Source organism: Mus pahari, chromosome 1 (genome assembly GCF_900095145.1).
Source record: "Mus pahari chromosome 1, PAHARI_EIJ_v1.1, whole genome shotgun sequence".
Classification (NCBI taxonomy): domain Eukaryota; kingdom Metazoa; phylum Chordata; class Mammalia; order Rodentia; family Muridae; genus Mus; species Mus pahari.
The window spans coordinates 34,954,210-34,960,209 of NC_034590.1; positions in this window are offsets into that span (position 1 = coordinate 34,954,210).

Here is a 6,000-nt window from a genome sequence, read left to right on the forward strand (position 1 = left end):
AGGCTNATTTNCAGAGTGTTTGTACCAGCTTGCAATTCCACCAGCAATGAAGGAGTGTTCCTCTTTCTCCACATCCTTGCCAGGATGTGAAGACATTTGTGCCCCATATAAATGCTCATTAAAGTGGCTTCAGTGAAGAGGGAATAAATTATCAAATGGATATAATGACACATTTTGTGGACAGTCATCCTCTTTTCCCAACAATTCCTGTCATTTTCCAATAAGCCCAGGGAGAAAATAGCCATGGTGGCAGAAATAGACCTGTCCTCCTGTGAGATACTTGCTAAGCAGGGTCTCAACAGCATATATTCCCACTCACCAAGACTGACTTGGATACAGCTACTGTTAAATTCCAGACCTTCTAACAGAAGCGACCATTATTAAGCTTCAGATATGGCACCATTCCCTGAGGTGAATAGCCAGTGACATGGTGGTAGGTTGTCTACACTGGGCAACTTAATCCCTCAATTGTCCTTATTGGAGTAGATGCTTTTTCTGGTTAAATATTTGCCTTGATTAATGTAATGTTCTGTCAAATCTACCCTCCATGTGCTTAAAAAAGTCTTATACACTATCATGGTATTCTGCACAACATTGATCTAACCAAGAAGCTCATTTTACAGACAGAGAAGTGCAACAGTAGGTAAACAATTATGAAATCTAGTTCTCTTACTGTGCCATTGTACATGCTACTATCCTGGAGCAACTGTCTTGATAGAAGTATGGAATGGCCTTTCCCAGACATAGTTACAATGCCAATTAGGGGGCAGCAGCCTAGAGGGCTAGGGCAGGATTCTCTAGGAAGGCGGTATATTGTTTGAGTCAGCATCCAATATATTCTGCTTTCTCCAATATCCAGAGCCCATGGATCTACGGACTGAGATGTAGAAAAGGGAATAGTTCCATATACCCTTACCCCTAGTGATTCACTAAAAATAAAATAAAATTGTTTGCTGTTCTCATGACCTTAAGTTCTGACAACCTACAAGTTTCAGTCTCAGAGGGGAAGAGTCTCTGACAGGAGACACAATAAGTGAACTGCAGTCTCATACATCTGCCTGACTAGTTTTGGCTTCTCATGCACATAATCTGATTCGATAAGAAAGGAGTAAAAGTGTTAATAGGGGTATTAATCCAGATTACCAAGGAGAAATTGGATTGTTTCCCACAGTGAAGGCCAGAAATATTGACTAGAGTGTAGGAGATCCTTTAGGGTATTTCTTGGTGCTAACATGTCCTGTGATTAAAGTTAATAAGGAAGTACAATGAAATAATCCAGGCAGGATGCCAAACACCATAGGCCTTTAGGAATGATTGTATGGAACACTTCTATATGAGAAAACTAAGAACTGTTAAAGTGCTTGCAGAGGGTGGAGGAAATATAGAATGGTCAGTAGAAAAGGGTACTTATAAATACCCATTAAGGCTATATGACCAGTTGTAGAAATAAGAATTGTAGTTGACATGAAATTTTTGTCGTATTTTTCTTAAGAATGTGTTTGTGCCGATATTTGCATTTACTTTCCTTGGCGTCTTTATCCTGTAATGTAACATCAATTAAGAGAATTTTAGTGGTTATCATACTTTAGAATAGAGAAAAAGAAAGAAATTCCATCATTTGGAAATTAAGCATAATATAAGGAGATATAACTGTGTGTCAAGTTAACAAGGGATCGAATTGTGTTTTCTATCCTTGTTGCTAACTTAATAAAATGATGAATTAACTAAAACTGAACTTGCTAGATATACCTCTGAGGGATTTTTTTAAACTAAATCAATTGAAATGGGAGTAACAATGTTTACATCTCTTCTGGTTGAAAGAAACACCTTTAATCTGGGACACACATTTTGGTGGCAACCTATATAAAGAACATGAAAAAAGGACACTCTATTTTTTTCTGCTTGCCCTAAATCTGTCTGGCAAGTATATTCTTTCCCTGGCATTAGAACCTACTTCTTCAGAATTCTGGCATATACTGAAGAACAGACTCGACCTCCAGCATTTTGGCTTAGATAACTACTGATTCTTGGATTTTCTATTGGTAAATGGCCATTGTTGGACTAGCATCAACAAAGCATTTAAGCCACTTTGATAAAACACAAACAGGTGTGTGTGTGTGTGTGTGTGTGTGTGTGTGTGTGTGTGTGTGTGTGTGTGTAATTTTATCAGTTCTTTTAGAGAACCTTCTCTAATACAGTCAGTTTTTTTCTTCCCTAGTAGGCTTTATTTATTCAATCTTAATCCTTTTAGTCTTTAACCAGATCAATGCACCTATGTATAAGACTGGAATTACCCTTCTTACAAGAACTGTGCATCTAGTGGCCCAGTGAAGTTCTTCACTAGATATAAGTATTTTTATCACTTTTCTTGTAAAAGATCGAGAAGTATAAAGCCACCAAAATGTTTAAATGCAAAAATATATTAAAAGAAAGACTGTAAATCTGTCATGAACTTTTAACTTTTAAGGCATTCAGCTATTTTACACAGCAGATTTATGTCTGGCATGTTACCTAAAATAAAACAAACTGGTTTATGAAACAGGAGAAATGAAAGCCTTCTGTTTGTCTGAGAGCTATAATTCAAACTAATTTAGCAAGTTGGTTTGTTTGCTTTTTAAAAAAACATACACCTTTCCTATAAGAACAACGACAATGATTAGCCAGGAGTGATTTGTGTGACTAATTTTATCACATCGATTTCTAATGAATAATGTGCTGCATGTAACTAGAAATCAATGTATTGTATACAAAAGATGAGTAGAGTACACAGTAAGCAATTACTGAACATGTGCATATTCAATAATGTAATGGTTAACATCTGTTTCCATTAAGGTGCTATGTAAAAGGCTCAAGAGTTAGAAGGAATTATCCTTACCACAAGAATTGTTAACTATAGGATGTTTGGACATTCTCATGAATTCAGTGTTCCCTCTGTTTCTATTTTATGGAATAGTTTGAGGAGTATAGACATTAGCTCTTCTATGAAAGTCTGGTAGAATTCTGCACTAAAACCATCTAGCCATGTGATCTTTTTGGTTAGGAGACTGTTAATGGCTGCTTCTATTATTTTTTGTGAGACATAAGGCTGTTAAAAATAGTTTACTTGATCTTAATTTAACTTTGATAAGTCTTATCAGTCTAGAAAATCATCCATTTTGTTAAGATTGTTCAACTTTCTGGAGTACCAGCTTTTGAAGAAAGACCTAATGATTCTTTAAATTTCTTCATTGTCTCTTAACATATCTCCATTTTCTTTTCTGATTTTGTTTATATGCATACTGTCTGTTAGTCTTTTGGTTAGTTTGGGTATTAGTTTATCTTGTTGATCTTTTTTCAAAGAGCCAGCTCTTGGTTTCATTGATTCTTTGTATTGTTTTCTTTGTCTCTAACTGATTGATTTCAGTCCTGATTTTGATTATTTCCTTTTTTAAAAATATTTTTTCTTTATTTTTTTGAATATTTTCTTTATTTATATTTCAAATGTTATCCCCTTTCCTGGTTCCCCCATCCCCCAGAAAACTCCTATTCCTTCTCCCCTCCCCCTGCATTTATGAGGGTGTTCCCCCACCCACCCACTCCCAACTCCCCACCGTCAACTTCCCCTACACTGGGGCATCAAGCATTCACATGACCAAGAGCATCTCTTCCCATTGATGCCATACAAGGCCATTCTCTGCTACATATGCAGCTGGAGCCATTGGTCCATCCACGTGTACTCCTCGATTGGTGGTTCAGTCACTGGGAGCTGTAACTGGTCTGGTTGGTTAATATTGTTGTTATTCCTATGGGGTTGCAAACCCTTTCAGCTCCTTCAGTTCTTTCTCTAACTCCTCCATTGGTAACCCTTCGCTCAGACCAATGATTGGTTGCAAGTATCCCCTTCTGTATTTGTCAGGCTCTGGCAGGGCCTCTCAGGAGACAGTCATTATCAGGTTCCTGTCAACATGCAGTTCTTGGCATCTACAATAGTGTCTAGGCTTAGTTATTGTATATGGGATGTATCCCCAGGTGGGGCAGTCTTTGGATGGCATTTCCTTCAGTCTTTGCTACACACTCTGTCTCCATATTTGCTTCCATGAATATTTTGTTCCCCTTTCTAGTCTTTCACTCCTCTTTGGTGTGCACTATTCCTTTTTTCCCATAGGTCTTTTAGATGTACCTTTAAATTGCTAGTATGAGAACTTTGTAATTTCTTTATGGAGACACTTAATGCTATGAACTTTCCTCTTAGCATGGCTTTCATAGTGCCCTATAAATTTGGGTATGTTGTCCCTTCATTTTCATTGAATTCTAGAAAGTCTTCCATTTCTTTATTTCTTCCCTGATCCAGAGATAATTAAATAGAGAGGTGTTCAAGTTCCATCAGTGTGTATGCATTCTGGTGTTTTTGTTGTTATTGAAGCTCAGTTTTAATCCATGATGCTTTCATAAGATACAAGGTGTTATATAACCTTTCTTGTATCTGTTGAGCCTTGCTTTGTGACTAACTGTATGGTACACATTAGAAAATGACCCATGAGGTGCTGACTAAAGGTATATTCTTTTTTATTTGGGTGAAATATTCTATAGATATCTGTTAGGCCCATTTGATTCCTAAAGTCTTTTAGTTTCCTTATTTCTCTATTTAGTTTGTGTCTGGTAAGAATGGGGTGTAGAACTCTCCCACTATTAATAAATGGTGTTTGGTATGTGAGTGAACCTTTAGTAATGTTCATTTTACAAATCCAGGTTCCCTAGAGTTTGGGGAATAGATGTTCAGAATAAAGATATCATCTTGGTAGATTTAATGAGTATGAAGTTTACTTCCCTGTCTCTTTCAATTAATTTTCAATGAAAGTCTATTTTTCATTCTTTAATCCTTTTTTACTTTTATAAAAAAAATTTTATTTGTTATTTTATTTATTTACATTTCAAATGTTATCCCCCTTCCCAGTTGCCCATCTACAAACCCCTTATCCCACCCACCCTTCCCCTGCCTCTATGAAGGTGTTCCCACACCCACCCACCCACTCTTGCCTTAGAGCCCTAGCATTCTACTACTTTGGGTCATTGAGCCTCCGCAGGATTAAAGGGCTCCTCTCCCAGTGATGCCTAATAAGGCAATCATTGCCACATATGCAGCTGGAGCCATGGGTCCACTCATGTGTACTCTTTGGTTGCTATATTAGTCCCTGGGAGCTATGGGGGGGGTCTGGTTGGTTGATATTGTTTTTCTTCCTATGCACTTGCAATCCCCTTCAGCTCCTTAAGTCCTTGCCCTAATTTCTCCATTAAGGTCCCAGCACTCATTTGGTTGGCTGCAAGCATTCGCATCTGTATTGGTCAGCCTTGGGCAGAGCCTCTCAGAGGACAGCTGTACCAGGCTCCTGTCACTAAACACTTCTTGGCATCAGTAATAGTGTCTGGGTTTGGTGTCTGCAGATGGGATGGATCCTTGGGGGGGGGAGTCTCTGGATGGCCTTTCCTTTGATCTCTGCTCCAATTTTTGTCCCTGCATTTCCTTCAGACAGGAGAAATTCTAGATTAATATTTTTGAGGGTAGTGGGTGGCCCCATCCCTCAACTGAGGGGCCGTGCCTATCAATTGGATATGATTCTATATGTTCTTTGTTGGGTATTTTGTTTAATGTCCTCCCTGTTGGATCCTGAGAACCTCTTGTGTCCCTGGCATCTGGAACATTTTGGTGGCTACCTCCAGTTCCCTCTCCCCCGCTGCTACAAACCCACTTTCAAATATCTGACCTTCTGTACTGCTAGCCCATCTCCTCCCATACCTGAACTGGCCCCCCTTTTCCCTCCCCCTCCTTTCTCCTTCCCCCTCTACATGCTGGAGATTATTTTCTTCCCGCTTCTGAGTAGGACTGTAGCATCCATACTTTGTGTGATATTTCTTTTTCTCTCTCTTTCTTTTTTTTATTATTATTTTCTTTATTTACATTTCAAATGCTATCCCGAAAGTTTCCCATACCCCTCCCCCCACCTCTGTTCCCCTACCCACCCA